This window comes from Monodelphis domestica, chromosome 7 (assembly GCF_027887165.1).
Source record: "Monodelphis domestica isolate mMonDom1 chromosome 7, mMonDom1.pri, whole genome shotgun sequence".
NCBI classification, from domain to species: Eukaryota; Metazoa; Chordata; class Mammalia; order Didelphimorphia; family Didelphidae; genus Monodelphis; species Monodelphis domestica.
The window spans coordinates 94,500,209-94,516,927 of NC_077233.1; the positions used below are offsets into that span (position 1 = coordinate 94,500,209).

Here is a 16,719-nt window from a genome sequence, read left to right on the forward strand (position 1 = left end):
CCCAGTAAATCTAATTTACTAGATAAAACAAATTTCAGGGAACTGAATCTTCTTTCTCAACAAGGTAGCTTTAGCTCTCAGATTTGTGACTTCCAGGTTTTAGAAGAGGATTTCATGGCTTACCTAACCTAACATAGAGTAGGCAACTTTAGTAACTTGCTTGATCAGAAGACAAATCTATACATCTGCAGTTGTGTAAAGGTTAAAATTAATGGTTGGACAATGATTATATGAAATTACGTGGTCGCTAGCATATATCTCGAGTCAAAAATTTATTTACAAATATATACAAATAGAGAAGAAACAAGAGAAATGTGAGGGGGTTAGAGAGGTTATCTATCCTGTCAACCTAAATGTGTTACTCCAGTTTTGCTTAATCCAAGAAGAGATCAATTAGCTCTCAACCAGGAAGGCTGGTAGTGAGTAACCACATTGCCTCCTCCAACATTGAAGTTAGTCTCTTCAGAAACTAGGAAAGGAGTCAGCCTTTCACTCACCCAATGAAGCAGTCTAGGAGTCAGAGTCCAAGTTGAAGCCTAGCTCCAAGCCCACAATCCAAGCCACAGTCTCCAGAAGACTACCTCCAGAAGACAATACCTTCAGACTATCTTCTCAAAGACAATCTGCCCTGAAGGAGTTTGGGGCTTGCTTTTTATGATGACTTCTTGTTCCCTCTCCTCTTCACAGTTTCCAAATTATCTATCACTGCCCAGGAAGCAGTGTCTGTAAGGATTGACTTCTCACCTTCTGAAGGTTAAGTTCTCATCAAAAAGATTCACAGATTCAAGGCTGATTGAATTTCTAAGGATGTGAATTCTCTAAGTACCTTGCTAGTTTCTAACCTAGTACTAAGTAGGGTATTTAATCTTTTGTTGATTCAATTCAAAAGTAGATAAGGGGGAGTTAATCCTGTCTTCAGTCTAGTGAGGTAGTACCTTAGTAAGTAGGGGTACTTAAATTTGTGTTAACTCAGGATAGACAATAGAGTAAAAAATTCTCTTTCACAGTTGTTTGGTGCCTGGTTAAACCACTGATTAATAGCACTAGGAGTGGGAAGGGAAAGGAAGGGAAGGGAGGAAGATAAGTTCAATCATATAACTTAGGAAAACTTGCGTGGAAATTTGTTATAACATGTAATTAACTAGCTTTAATTAAAAACAAACCACTAATTAAGAAACTTATTTTTAAGGCTTCTAGACTCTATCAGTGTGCACACTCCATTCAACCCAAATGTAAAGGCAAGGAAGAGGTTCATCACCAGCAGATTTGATTACCAGGGATAAATTTTGTTTGATCATAGCCAAATGTATTTATAAGTAACTGAACCCAATCCTCATATTATCCCTATTAACATTTGACACAAGAGATATAAAACTATCCAAGCAACAGATTTCTCCTAAATTAGAATAGACCAAATAATTTTTAATGACTCCCTGAGAACAAGAAGTAATAAAATATTCCTCAAATAAAAACTCTTGGGAATATTATGGCCCAAATCCAGAACTTCCAGGTTAAACAAAAAGTACCACTAACAGTCAAAAGAATTCAAATACCAGGATGCTACAGTCATACTTACATAAGATTTAGCAGTCACCATAATAAAGAAGTAAGAGTGTAGATTACAATATCGAGAAAGCAAAAGATATAGGTTTACAATCAAGAATAACTTATTTGGCAGAATTTAGTATATTTCTACAACTCTAAAATGCATCTTGAATGCTATAGAAAACTTCCAAGCATTCCTTATGAGAACAGTTACGTTTAAAGTTTGACATGTAAAAAGCAGTAGTCAAGGTATTTTAAAATAATTTTTAAATGAGTGATTGGAGGAGTTATGGGGTCCTAGGTTCAAATTTGAATTCAGCCACTTCCAAGCAATGTGATCCTGGGTAAGTCACTTAACCCACATTGCCTAGCCCTTACCACCCTTCTGTCTTGCAACCAATACAGATTTGATTCTAAGACAGAAGGTAAGGATTTTTTAAAAAATAGATAGTGATTATATAGAGGCTAAATAAGGACAAACTGCTTACATTCGAATATGCAAAGATATTTGTGTCCTCTCAGAATCATATCAGCAGTGATATAGAGGAAGTTTAAAAATATAGAGGACTTCAGGTGATTTTTTAATGTATTGATAATCTTAAAAGAAAAGAGATGGTGAAAGAAAATATGTGTGTAGCAGAAGGGGGAAGAGAGAAGAAAAGTTGGTGGAAATTACCTTACATAATTGGACTGCGCAAATAGATTATACAAATAAAGAGGAGTCAGTGAAGAAATAACATCTGAGCTTCTTTCTAATCTGAGCCTGTCAAAAGAGGAAAGCACATGCACGTGCGCGTGCACACACACACACACACACACACACACACACACAAAGTTGGGTAGAGGAATAAATTCATTCAGCTGAAAAACAGGACAGGATTGAGAGAAGTGCCAGGGAAGAACAAGAGAGGGTAATTTAAATGAGATTACTTTGAAGCAAAAAACAAAACAAAACAAAAAATTAACCAGGGAAGCTGAATTGAGGATGAGGGATTTAATGGTCAAAGTAAGTGAACAGACATTTCTTAAAAACGCTCTCTACTGTCATGCAAAAGATGGACTAAATCATTTTTAGTCAAAGAAATGAAAATTAAAACAACTCTGAGGTATCACCACATACCTGCCAGATTGCTAATTATGACAGAAAAGACAGAAAAATTATGACAAAAAAGACAGAAAAAAGGGAAAATCACAAAACTTGGAGAGGTTGTGGGAAAATTGAGAGACTAATATACTGTTGAGGGAGTTAGTTGTGAACTGATTCAAACATCCTGGAGAGCAATTTGGTCCTATACCAAATGGTTATAAAGCAATACATAATACTATTTGACCCAATAATACCATTACGAGGTTTGTATCCCAAAGAGATGAAAAACAAAAACAAAATTTAGAACAGCTTTTTGTGGAGGTAACAAACTGTAAAATGAGAGGATACCCATGAATTGGGAACTGACTGAGTAAGCTATGGTATATTATTGTAATGGAATTCTATTGTGCTATAAGAAAAATGATGAGGAGAAACTCAGAAAAACCTGGAAAGAGTTACTTGAACTGAAGCAGAACCAGAACATTGACAGTGACAGGAATACTGTTCAATGAACAACTGTGAATTACTAAACTATTCTCGGTAATAAAATGATCCAAAATAATTCTAAAGGACTCACGATACCAAAAAAAAAAAAGCTATCTGCTTCTAGAGAAAGAACTGATAGCTTGAATCCAGACAAAAAGCAAGCTTTTTTCACTTTCTTAATTTTTTTCAAGTTTCCTTCCACAAAAGGGTCAATATGGGAAAATGTTTTACATGATTATACATGTAAAATCTATGTGAGTTTACTTACCATATCAGCAGAGGAATAGGGATGGGGGTAGAGGGAGGAAGAGAATTCGAGACTCAAAATTATTTTTAAAATGTTGGAAATATTTTCCATGTAATTAGGGGAAAAATACATTTTTTTTAAAAAATGAGTCATTTAGAAGATGAGAACCTATGATTAGGCTATGGATGAGGAAAAGAAGTTCAGGGGGAATAGAAGCAGATTGCATCTCTAGCTGCCTATTAGACATCTTGAACTGAACATATCTAAAACTGAACTCATCTGTTTCTTCCCCCAAACCCTCCTAAACTTTCCTATCCCTGTCAAGGACATCACTATCCTCCCAATATCCCAGGTTTGCAACCTAGGTGTTATCCTCAATTTCTACTTCTCTCTCCTCCCCATATCCAATTTGTTACTGGAATCTGACAGTTTTACTTTTATATCTCTAGCAGATACTCTTTTCTTCTGACACAGCCACCACCTTGGTGCAGGGTCTCATCATCTCAAACCTGCCCCCTGCAAGAGCCTGTTGGTTGGTTGCCTTAAAGTTTCTCTTCACTGTAGTTCAATCTCCACTCAGCTGTCAGACTGATCTAAATCATGACATTCCCCTACTCAATAAATGTCTATGGCTCCCTATCAGCTCTAGAATCAAATGAAAAAACAATCTGGCAAAGATCTTCATAATCTGGGTCCTTCCTACTTTTCCAGGCTTCTTACACTTTATTTCCCAAAGGTAAAGTCCATGATACTGGCCTCCTTTCTGTTCCTTAAGCAAGCACTCCCTCTCCCCAACTCTAGGCATTTTCATTGGTGGTCTTCATGTGTAAAATCTCTCTTCTCATCTCTGTCTCTTGACTCCCTTCAAAATTCAACTAAAATCCCACTTTCTACAAGAAGCCTTTCACAGTCCTCCTTAATGTTCCTGCCTTCCCTTCCCTGAAGTTCTCCATTTGATCCTCTGTATATTTTAAGTATAGTTTGTCTTCCTCATTGAATTGTAAATTCTGTGGGAGCAGAGTATTTTTGCCTTTGTTTCCTCAATGCTTAGCAATAGTGCCTGGCATTTAGCAGATGCTTAAATGCTTGTTGTGGGGCAGTCTCAGTGGATAGAGTGGATAGGTCTGGAGGCAGGAGGGCCTAGGTTCAAATTTGAGCTCAGGTATTTTTGGCTGTGTGACCCTAGCCTAGTCACTTAATTCCAACAGCCTAGCCCTTAAAGCTCTTCTGCATTAGAATGGATACTTAGTATCCAGACACAGGGTAAGGGTTTAAAAAAAATTAATGCTGGTTCACTGGACCCTGCTGTAAAAAAATATATATATATATTATTATTATTTAAATTGCAAAGTTTAAATTCCTTTTGAGAAGAATTTTAGGTAAAGAAGATGCTACCTCTCTGAATCCAGAACTGAACTGTTGGAGAAGCCACCATGAAGAAGCCTCCAGACCACAAGTTGCACAAAATTGAACTTTGGGTGTGGTTGATTGAACATTTATTTGTATGTATACTTTCAAGCCAAAGGGGACTGCCCCCTAACTGGCTTTTTGTCAATGCGTTTCAGCAATTATTGGTTTAATTTTTTTTCTTTCTCTTATCCTCAAATTATTGTAATGTTTAAGTTGATTATGTTCTCATGATCCTTTTTGGGGAAACTTTGCTCCCCAACGATCCAATGGGGGGCATGTAAAAAATAGACTCGAATACATCACTACAAACCCCACAAGCCTTTGCTCCACTTCCCCAAAATGCTTTGTAATCTCACGGGAATTCTGAGGTGGGCAGAGATCGAGGAAGGATTTAAGCTGGTGGCAAAGGTTTTTGGGTCCTCTCTTTTGGACTTCCGTTTTGGAGCAGATGTATCTCTTCTGTGATGTGAGGTTATCTGGCCTAGGCACGTGTTTTTTCTTATTCTGTATTTTCTTTAATCTTTAACCTTTAATAAACCTCTAAAAAAATATAATACTCCTTGCAGAGAGAAACTAATTTCTACCCGCCTCAGTCTCCCCATATTCCTAAATTTTAACTGTTACACTGCTGTCTCCCAAACTTTCCTATTACTCTAAGACCATTAGCTTCATTCCAGTCCCTAATGCTCACAATTTCTCAAACCCTCCACATAAAAATAATAGCTGATGTTTATATAGTGCCTCCTATGTGCCACTATGCACAAGCACTTTACAAATATCTCATTTGGTCTTTGTGGCAATCCTAGGAAGAAGGTGCTATTATTATCCCCATTTTATAGTCAAGGAAACTGAGGCAAACAGGTTAAGTGCTGTGGCTAGGGCCAAGGTATACATGACAGGTATCACAGTAATTCAAGAACAATGAAGATGTGGTGACTGATGGCACAAAATCGGTAAGAAATGTGTCCAAAGTAATATTAAACTTGAGACTGGGTAGATGGCAGCAAAAACAGGGTAAGGAGATTGGTTTTTCAGAAAAGCAACTACACAGGTGAAAAGGACTAGGTGTAAACCTACTGTGACTATGACAGCACTGAATTTTGTCAGGAGACTCACACTGAAATCCTGGCTTTGCTCTTTATCAAATATGTGGCCTTGGGCAAACCATTCCTCTCATTGCACCTTAGTTTCCTTCATCTATAAAATGAAGGGTAGTGGTAGTAGTCTCTCGGTAACTGAGGATGACAATTGTCTTTGTGCATTTTCATCTGTGATGTAGATGAGTGTGCACAAAGACACTTGTGCGTGAAGGAGATTTAAGTGGAAAAGTCGTTGCACAGAGACAGTCCCACTCTCTCGGCGTTGGAAGCCTGGGTCCAGTGGCATGAAAAGTTGTTACACCTGGAGACTTGCTCAGCTGCATTGGATGGCCGTGTTGTCCTCTGTGCTCCAACATGCCCTAAGCACTCCACAGTGCCTTGCTGTGTTGCCATCTCAGCCGTTGAACCTTCTTATTGGTTTCTTCCATCTGTTCAGCGGAAGCAGTCTTCACATGCTGGGTGAGCAAAGCCCTGGTTCACCAGGGGTCCACAACTACCTGATGGCTACTCTCACAAGGTTTGGCTGGCCTGTCGAAGCCGTTGCCTGGGGTGTGGCTGCTGCCGCATGCTAGCAGCTACTGGGAGCCACAAGTGAGAGCTGGGTCTATAAATGTCCTTTTAGCTCTAATAAAAAAAATGAATTCTTGGAATGGGGTATGATTGAGTTTGGTGATAGTTTTAGATTTTTAATCCTCCAAGTTACCCTCCCTTGATGGCTTACTCTGCACATTCAACCCCATGGAAGACAATCACAGATTCATGGATCAGTTTCACATTTTTTTATGGTATATCTCTTTAGACACAAATCATCAATAGGAATATATTTCCAGCCCAGTCTGAAAAGGATTTAACTTAGATTTTATTGCTTGATTCAGCACTCCCCTCCCCATATCAGACTGAATCAAGGCTTTACATTTGATGAGACAAAAAATTTATCTGCTTATGAAGTAATAATTACTCGCCACATATACTAAGTTATGGTGGTGTTTTATTTTCAAAACCAGAGATAATATTGAGTGGCTGGCCTCAGTGGTTAAAAATCTAACAACTCCCGTGTGAAAAGAACTGAAATGCAGTCACAAACCAATATACAAGTGGAAATATACTATCCCTTTGTAATCATACAAAACAGTTGCTGGGAGCTGTCTGCAATTTCTCGCTTGAGTTTCTGTTTTGAGCAAAGTAGACATTTGTGAAATGGCTAATCTGAGTACAGGATATGGTTGCAGAACCAAGGAATCAATATGAATCCCTGATTCCATTAACATTGGGCTCTAACCAATGGAGGAATCTGGTGTTTCTTTCGGGAATGAGTTGACTGATGGAGAATTAGATGTGAATTCTGACTAAAGGCTTTCCCACATACATTGCATTGATAAGGTTTCTCCCCAGTATGTATTCTCTGATGAACAATAAGGTATGAGCTGCAACTGAAGGCCTTCCCACACTCATTACACTCATATGGTTTCTCCCCTGTGTGGATTCTCTGATGGACAGTAAGACCTGAACTTCGATGGAAAGCTTTCCCACATTCATCACATTCATAGGATTTCTCTCCAGTGTGAATTCCCTGATGCACAGTCAGATTTGAGCTCTGACTAAAGGTTTTTCCACACTCATTACATTCATAGGGCTTCTCCCCAGTATGGATTCTCTGATGCCGAATAAGGTGGGATCTCTGACTAAAGCCTTTCCCACACTCATTACAAATAAAAGGTTTCTCCCCAGTATGGATTCTTTGATGTACAGTAAGGTCTGCACTCTGGCGAAAGGTTTTTCCACACTCTTTACAAGCATAGGGTCTCTCTGCAATGTGGATTTTTTGTTGTGAAATGAAATGAGAACTCTGACAAAAGTTTTTTTCAGACTGCTTACATTTCTGGCTTCTTTCTTTGGCAGAGGTTTTCTTGCCTTTGATTCTCACTTGCCTAAAATCTCTCCTTTCTCTCTTCATTATCTCTTTTTTTGGGTTCTTCCACTGCCTCTCTAATCTGCCACCTTTTTTTGAAACTGGACCCTTAAAGCAAAAGACTACAGAATCAGGTTATAGTGTGTGTGCTGCTTTTTCTTGCAAATTTTTCTGATTTGAGTTTTTCTTCTGGTTCATCTTGATATGGATTCTTTGAAATGAAATAAATTTTTTATATTTCTGTTTTCTCTCCTGAAGGAATTTGCTTGTCCTTGGTTATCATTTGCATTCAGTCTCTTTTCTTTTTCTCTCTTCAGTTTTTTCCCTTGTAAGTTTTCCTTCTTGAATTTTTAAACTTCTATATTTTTTAGAGGTCTTCCAAACTCAAGTTCCTGGTTACTGTTCCCTTCTAGAATCCCCCTCATGAAGTCATGTGCAATTTTGCTTCTTCAGGAATTTCTTTTAATGAAATCTTAAACTTGGTCTCACCATCTGACAAGAGATAAAGATATGTATAAATTACATATTCCTCATGTTGAGAGGAGAAAAACCTCTTCAAATGACTAAGGATGTACATGACACTAAATTTTGCATCTTGAAAAATGACTTCCTTTAATGGGAGTGCAGGAAGGTGGGGAATGAGAAAAAACAAAAATTGGCAGGAATATGATGTTGAAGACATTAAGACTGGGAGGCATTGACAGAAGCCAGAGCCAGCAAAAGATTAAACTATTTCATGATTTCCCAACAGGAAATTTATTTGCATTATGAAGATACCATTGCCATTTTGCAATCAACTGTCAAGGCTTGCCTCTGGTTTCCACCTCTCTTCCCTCATGGTTTTCTACTTCTAAGCCAAGTAGAACACCAAACAGTGAAGCTATCTCTTATAAGGGCTATTCTGTTTGGGAAGAGATCCCAAGTGAAGGGCATTTTAGAAACACAATATTCTCTTACTAGGACTTAGAGCTATAAAGGACCAGAAAAAATACTCAAGAAAAGTCAGGGAAAAAAGTAGTTTCTTCTTTTCCCACACCTCACAAGTGGGTAAAAAATGGGCAGGAGGGCACTTTTTAAGTATCTTCAAAGCTATAAAAATGAGATCGTATATAACAGAAATTTAGTAAAAATGTTCATAAAATGTGAATGCTGAGTGGTGCAAATGTTTTCATTTTTCCCCAAATTTCTGTTTTGTTCCCCTCCTATTGATTTTTCTACTTCAATCTTTCTAGTAATTTTATAACTCCAGCAGTTCTTTGAAAGAAACACAAAAATTCTGATGGCATAGGTAATAAAGGGAAGAGGACATGGTGGCTAGAAAGATAAGGCATGTCAGTCACAACTCTCAGCCTTGTGGTCTTCTCCCAACTCCCTTAAACTTGTTCAATGAAGGTAACTGGCAGCATTCCAGGATCTCACACCAAGTGTGTACTCTCTCTCTCGCTCAGTAAATGGAATTTGGAGATCCTGAGGTAGAATATGAGACAAAGGAAATGAAATTTGTCTCCAGCTGTTAGAAGAATAAGAAAAGAGAATACTCATAGCAAAAAAGTACCTTTAATAAAAGAGAAGACCCATGAACAAAACAGAGACCCATAAAAGCGATTTATTCTTGAAGGGATAAGGGGCAGAAACATCTCTACTATAGACTAAAGACAGAAATGGCCTGAAGACCCTAAAGTTGCTTTCTTTCTCTTGTCTCAATGTAGTGGGACCTAGAAAAGAATGGGACCTCTAGTAGTGGAACCTTGAACCTGAACTTAAACCTCAAAGGAAAAATAACAGAGAACAACCTCTAAAGAATCCAGGATGAAAGCAGAATGGAAAAAAAAAAAGGAAGAATTGCAGAAGTTGCAACCTGATCTAAGAAACATACAAATTGAGTGATTCACCTAGTATCATATGACAAATTAGTTAACAAATCTGAGAGAACTCATCTTGGCAAACTTTCTGACACTTCTTGGGTTCCAAAGACCACATCCTTAGTTCTCACGACTTCCCTAATGTTTACTGAAGGATGAAGTAGGCCAAATTATTCGAAGATGGGACCTGTTTCTAAACATTTGCAAATGAAGAATGGTAAAGAAAATTCTGAAAATACTTCTGTCTCTTAAGTCAGACCTGGCTGGGGAATGAAAGAAAGGCCAAAAAGATTTGGCCTGATTTCTAAGGGCCATGAAGCCTGTTTCTAGAAAAATATAATGAACTAGAGCTTATTCCCTCAGGTTGACGTGGTATCAATTAATTAAAAATACTTATGGGAAGAACCCATAAAACAAGGCCGTTTTCCAAAATTTTCACACTTCCCTTAAATCCTTCCCAAGTGTCCCAGGGCAGGTGGACCATTATTTCTTAGGAGCAATGGGTTACAAAGTTTCAGAGGTAAATTTAGGCTTGAAATGAGAAAACTTCCAAGAGACCTAGCCAAAAGTACTAGGTTTGTCCTCATTGGAGGTCTTCAAGTCATTAAAAAATTTTTAAGATGTAAAAAATTATAGTTTACTATATAAATTAAAAGTTTCATTGCTGAGACTTCACATATCTCTATATACTATGCGTCCAGGTTAAGGCAGACAGTCTCAAAGCTGTTTGCAAATTCAATTCCAGCTCAGTTTTTTAAACCAACAAAGGATTTTTTCTTATTCATAAAAAAAGCAGATGGTGTACTACAAAGAGAAAGAACTGCCTTCAAATCCCAGTTCTGACAAAATGGCTAGTTGCTTCACTTACTCAGGCCCAAGTTACTGTAACTGTAAAGTGGGAATAATGTTTTCTGTAATAACTACCTCACAGGGTTGTGGTGAGGAAAGTACCTTATAAAATTTTAAAATGTTACTTAAATGAATTATTGTCAAGTTTATAAAACTCTTCATTTCCCACATACAATTACAAAAAAAAAAAAAAAAACCATTAAGTGCCCTAATAGGCATCTGTGTTAGAAATAAAAAGACAACCAGCTCTTACTCTAAAGAAGCTCAGTCTACTGGAGGGAATTGACAGTGATTTTTTGGTAACCTCAAACCCTCAGCATATGCTTAATAAATGTTCACTGAATTGTGTGATCTAAGGCTTCTTCCTCTATTTATTAAATGATACAAAGTTAGGGGGCAACTGGGTAGCTCAGTGGATTGAGAGCCAAGCCTAGAGATGGGAGGTCCTAGGTTCAAATGTGGCCTCAACCACTTCCTAGCTGTGTGGCCCTGGGCAAGTCACTTAACCCCCATTGCCTAGCCCTTACTGCTCTTCTGCCTTGGAGCCAATACACAGTATTATAAGGGCTCAATAAATAAATAAACAAACCAAAAAATAAATAAATAAAAGATACAAAGTTCACTTTAAGATCTGCACTAGATTCTAAGCATGCTGCCAGTTCTGCCATTCTATGTTTTTAAATTTAAATTTTAAATTCTATGTTTTAAAATTCAGAGTTCACAGGATATTTAGCTGAAAGGGACTTTCCTTCTCTTTCATAATATATATTTTTTCAAATTACATGTGAAAATAATTAACATTCATTTCTTAAAATTTTGAGTTCCAACTTCTCTCCCTCCCCCCCACCCCAGCCCTTCTCTCTAAGACAGCAAGTAATTTGATAAAGGTTATACAAGTGCAATCATGCAAAACATTATTTCCATATTAGTCATGTTGTGAAAGAAAATACACACAAATCCCAAACAATATAGTGAAAGAATATACTTCACACTGCACTTAAAATTCCATCCATTTTTTTCCTGAAGGTAGATAGCTTTGGTATTGTCTTAGATCACTGTATGGCTGAGAATAGTTAAGTCATCCACAGTTGATCCTAAAATACTGATTTTACTGTGTATAATGTTCTCCTGGTTCTGCTCACTTCACTTTTCATCAGCTTATGTAAGTCTTTCCAGTTTTTTTTAAATCATCCTGCTAATTATTTTTTATAGTAGAGTAGTATTACATTAAAATCATGTATCACGATTTCTTCAACTATTCCCCAAGTAATGGGCATCCCTTGGACATCCCCTAGATTTCCAGTTCTTTGCCACCACAAAAAGAACTGCTACAAATATTTTTGTACAAATAAGTCCTTTTCCTTTTAAAAAAATCTTTCTGGGATAAAGACCTTGTAGTGGTATTTCTGGATCGAAGGGAATGAACAGATTTATAGTCCTTTCAGTTCACATCCCCAGCAATGTATGTGTGTCCCAATTTTAACATATCCCCTCCAACATTTATCATTTTTTTCTGTCTAATTAACCAATATGATAATTGTGAAGTAGTATCTCAGAGTTGTTTTAATTTGCATTTCTCCAATCAATAGTGATTTAGAGGATTTTTCCTATAACTATAGATAGCTTTGACTTCTTTGCCTGAGAACTGTAGGTTCATATCCTTTGACAATCAGTTGGGGAACTGTATTCTTATGTATATGATAGTTCTCTATATAGCTGAGAAATGAGGCTATTAGCAGAGGCAAATTCTATAAAAATTTCCCTAGCTTTCTGCTTTCTTTCTAATCTTGGCTGCAATGGTTTTGTTTGTGCAAACTCTTTTTAATAAAATAAAATTATACATTTTATGTCTTGCAATATTCTCTATCTCATTTAGTCAAAGATTCTTCCCTTATCTATAGTTCTGACAGGTAAACTATTCCACACTCTCATAATTTACTTACAGCATCACTTTTTATACCTAAATCATGTACTCATTTTGACCTTATCTTGATAAAAGTGTGAGATCTTGGTCTATGTCTAGCTCTGCCAGATTGTTTTCTCAATAGTTTTTGTCAAATAGTAAGTTCTTGTTCCAAAAGCCTGAATCTTTGCATTTATCCAACACTAGATTACTATGGTTATTTACTATTGAGTACTGTGTGCCTACCTATTCCAGTGATCCACCATTCATTTTTTTTAGCCAGTACAAGATGGTTTTGATATTTACTTTAATACAGGCTAGGCCACCTTCCTTTACATTTTATTTCCATTAATTCCCTTGATATTCCATGATCTTTTGTTCTTCCAGATGAATTTTGTTGTTGTTTTTTCTACTTCCACGAAATCATTTTTTGGTAGTTTGATTGGTATGGCACTGAATAAGTAAATTAATTTGGATAGAATTGTCATTTTTATAATAATGGCTTTTCCAATTGCTTAGATCTGATGAAACGGATTTCAGAGATCACCTCATATAATCTATTCATTTTGTATATGAGGAAACTATTCCCCAGAAAAGAGGGTTTGTTCAAAGGCAGACACAAAGATACAAAGTGTCTCAGCCGGGATCTCCTTCCAAGCAGTTTTTGCCCTACCTTCCCCTGCCCACTGGGTCCATAGGACTGAACGGGAATTTGCCCCAGCTTGTGGGCTCCCTTACCCCAGGTCCTGAGCAGGAGGATACCAGGTTTGCTCCCTGCCCCCCACTGCAACCTACTTTCCTTTAAAGATGCTGCTTAGCTAGGCCTGAGCATCTTGCAGACATCCTGCAGACTTCTCCGATCCTAGCTCCTGGAGGATGGGATCAAGCAGAAGACCTCAACCCCTGCAAGGGGCAATGAGAGGAGGTGCCATCCGGCGTGGGGCTGCGGAGCACGAGCTTGAAGGGAGATTGGTGGCTCAAGCAGTTATTCCTCCTTTCCACCAGGCCTTGGTCTAACCCCAGTGGCAGGAACTCGGTAAGGGAGCCGCTACTCCAGCCAAGGAACCCACACATCCGAGCGCAATTACTACTCACCTAAAGAAATAACTAGGGAAATAACTCTCTGGCAGGGAGCCGCTGGGCGCAGACGCAGTAAATTCCCACGGAAGACCTTGGAAGCCAACGGGGCGTACCCGGAAGTGATGCATTGCACAACTTCCGTAAACTACCTTCGTCTTTCTAGAGTCGGTCACCTCTTGGCCATACAAATGTTCCTCATCCCAGTTGTAGGAGAAGCGGGAGGATCTTGAACTTCGAGGCGGGAGGAGCCAATCACCGGCTTTGGTTGTTCAGCAGCGAGAGAAAAGGAAGGCTGGGCTTGAAGTGGAGACCGGCATGTGTGGGACCTCAGTTGTTTAGGTGTAGGGTGGGAGTCAGTCTGAGAACTTAATTCGTGAGCTGGACTCGTGGTAAGAATAAGAGTGCCCCAGATCCTATAACATGAGCTAAAAATATGTTTTTAGCTGGAAATTAAATTATGGCTTTGACTTTCTTTCTCTAGATTTAGTCTGAAACCACAGATTTGCCCTACATCCTCTGTACTCATCATCTAATCTTCAAACAAATTGATCAAACGTGATTCTTGTATAAATAAACTTTAAAAAAATATTTTATTTCACAAACCATTATCCTCCATAGGTGATGCAAATCTTTGGGCTTGCATGCCAACTATAGCATAATCAAGGGATTCTTAAGGTTCTTAACCTTTTTTGTGCCATGGTCCCCTTGTCAGTCTGTTGAAGCCTCAGGGACTTCTCAGAATGTCTTTAAATGCAAAAAATAAAACATAAGAGTCAGAAAATAAACATTTAATAATTGACCTATTGTGGACCAAAGAGGTGCTGTTAGCTCCAAGAAGTCACTGCTCTCAAAGAGCAGTCTAATAGGGAAGAGAGCAAACAACTATGTAAAAACAATATCTGTACAGGATAAATTCGAATAATCAACAGAGGGAAGGAATTAGAATTAAGGGGGATTGGGGAAAAGCTTCCTATGGAAGGTAAGATTTTAGCTAAGACTTGAAGGAGACCAGGATATAGAGATAAGGAAGAATATTTCAGACATGAAGGGACAGTCTGGAGGGGATATGAGAGATGTAATGAAGGTCACACCATAAAAGCAGCTTCTAGTTCTATTTATCACTTCAATGATTTTTTTTTTGCTTTCAATTTTATTAATCTTTTCTTTGATTTTCAAGATTTTTATTGTCATTAAAATTTTTTGTTCTTTTAATTGCATGACTAATTCATTGATTTGCTCTTTTATTAATGTAAACCTTTAGAGTAATAAATTTTCCCCTATGTACTACTTCTGTAGCATTCCACAAATTTAGGTATGTTGTCTCATTGTTGCCATTATCTTTACCAATACTATGGTTTTTTTTCTTTAACTTTTTTTTTAAACCCTTACCTTCCGTCTTGGAGTCAACACTGTGTATTGGCTCCAAGGCAGAAGAGTGGTAAGGGCTAGGCAATGGGGGTCAAATGACTTTCCCAGGATCACACAGCTGGGAAGTGTCTGAGGCCACATTTGAACCTAGGACCTCCCATCTCTAGGCCTGGCTCTCAATCCACTGAGCTACCCAGCTGCCCCCTTTTCTTTAACTTTTACCTTCTGTCTTAGTATTAATTCTAAGATAGAAGGATTAGGCAATTGGAGTTAAGTGACTTTCGTAGAGTCACATGGCTAGGAAATGTCTGAGGCCAGATTTGAAACTAAGGCCTGGTACTCTATCCCACACTGCTACCTAGTTGCATCCTTTAATAGTATTATTTACTCTATGACTTGTTCTTTTACCCAACCATTCTTTGGGATTAGATTATTTAGTTTACAATTAATTATTTAAAATGTTATTTATTTAATACAATTTATTCCCAGGGATCTCAGCCTCTTCCTCTCTCCCTGCCTCATAGAAGATATGACAAAAATATATGTATATATAGATTATGTCTTATGTATTTCTGTGTTTCAGTTCATTCTCTGGAAGTGGTCACTCAGGTTATTCTTTAGATATTAATTCTATAGCTGTTTATAATATTCTCTTGGTTCTACTCATTTCACTCTTCATTACTTCATATAAGTCATTCCAATTTTTAAAAAATTAACATACTCTTTTATAGTTTCATGTTTGTCCCATAACCCCATTTCTTTCTTTCTTTCTTAACCCTTACCTTCCATCTTGGAATCAAGGCAGAAGAGTGGTAAGGGCTAGGCAATGGGGATTAAGTGACTTGCCCAGGGTCACATAGCTGGGAAGTGTCTGAGGCTAGATTTGAACCTAGGACCTCCCATCTCTAGGCCTGGCTCTCAATCCACTGAGCTACCCAGCTGCCCCCAACCCCACTTCTTTCTAAGGAATCTCCAACCCTGTGGTGAAAAATTATCACACCTACACCGCCTCCAAGCTATTAATAAGTTTATTGGGAGGGGGCCAGTCTCACAATAATGCCAGACTCTGGTCAATGCCAAGACAAAAGACACTGAGCCTTAGGAGATAGCCTTTTTTATGACGAAATCTGATGACATAGTAACAGAAAATATAGTCAAAACTAAAATGGAATGGCTGCAAAAATCTTTCACATCGGCAGGTCCTAACCAATGGTAAGTGCTGAATAAGCTGGAGAAAGTACAAACATAATCACTATGGGTAGTAGTAGCCTATGCCTTTTATTATGGCTGACTTTCCAAGGGTCTGCAATAAAGGGTCAGGGTCTAATTGTTTTTTGCTGACAATTATTGTGTAATACTAGAAGTTAACAGTTGGATGATTGATATTTGCCTCCAAGAGCATCCCTCTGCCTCCTTTCTGGCTGTCTTGTCATACACCCAAATGACAGCCCTCCACCTCCTGATTGACTGTCTTATCATTTACCTCAAAGCAGCCCTCCACCTTCCTACTGACAGTCTTGTCATACATAACAGGATGTGGTGGGCTTAGTAGAAACTTTTGGGTTATAGGCTTAAGGTCAAAATGCCTATCAGCAAGATCTGATACCACCCTAAGCTGTATTTTTCTTAGCTAATTCTTATAATTCATATAAAGCAAATTATATGATTTGTGTTATAAAATGGGATAAGGGGTTTCACACTCGCATTCCCACAAGACCTTTTGCTGGTTTTTGAGACCATCTGAAGCCTTCCTGGTCTCCAATACTTTTTACACAAATTCTTACAGCACAACAATTCTTAATCTATGCTTCAAATGCCTTTTATTGAATGTAATTTTTATGGCATTGTGTCCCCAAGAGATGCACTTAAAATT

The 16,719-nt window shown here is 38.0% G+C and overlaps 1 non-coding gene across 1 annotated transcript; it reads right to left on the minus strand.

Annotated features, from left to right (window-relative positions):
• Positions 1-259: 259 nt before the first annotated feature.
• Positions 260-14,037, minus strand: LOC103094363 (uncharacterized). Its single transcript, XR_008913485.1, has 2 exons — positions 13,494-14,037; positions 260-8,276 (listed from the first exon to the last, which is right to left on the minus strand). It is a non-coding gene; the product is annotated as an uncharacterized LOC103094363 (transcript).
• Between the last annotated feature and the right edge of the window lie 2,682 nt (positions 14,038-16,719).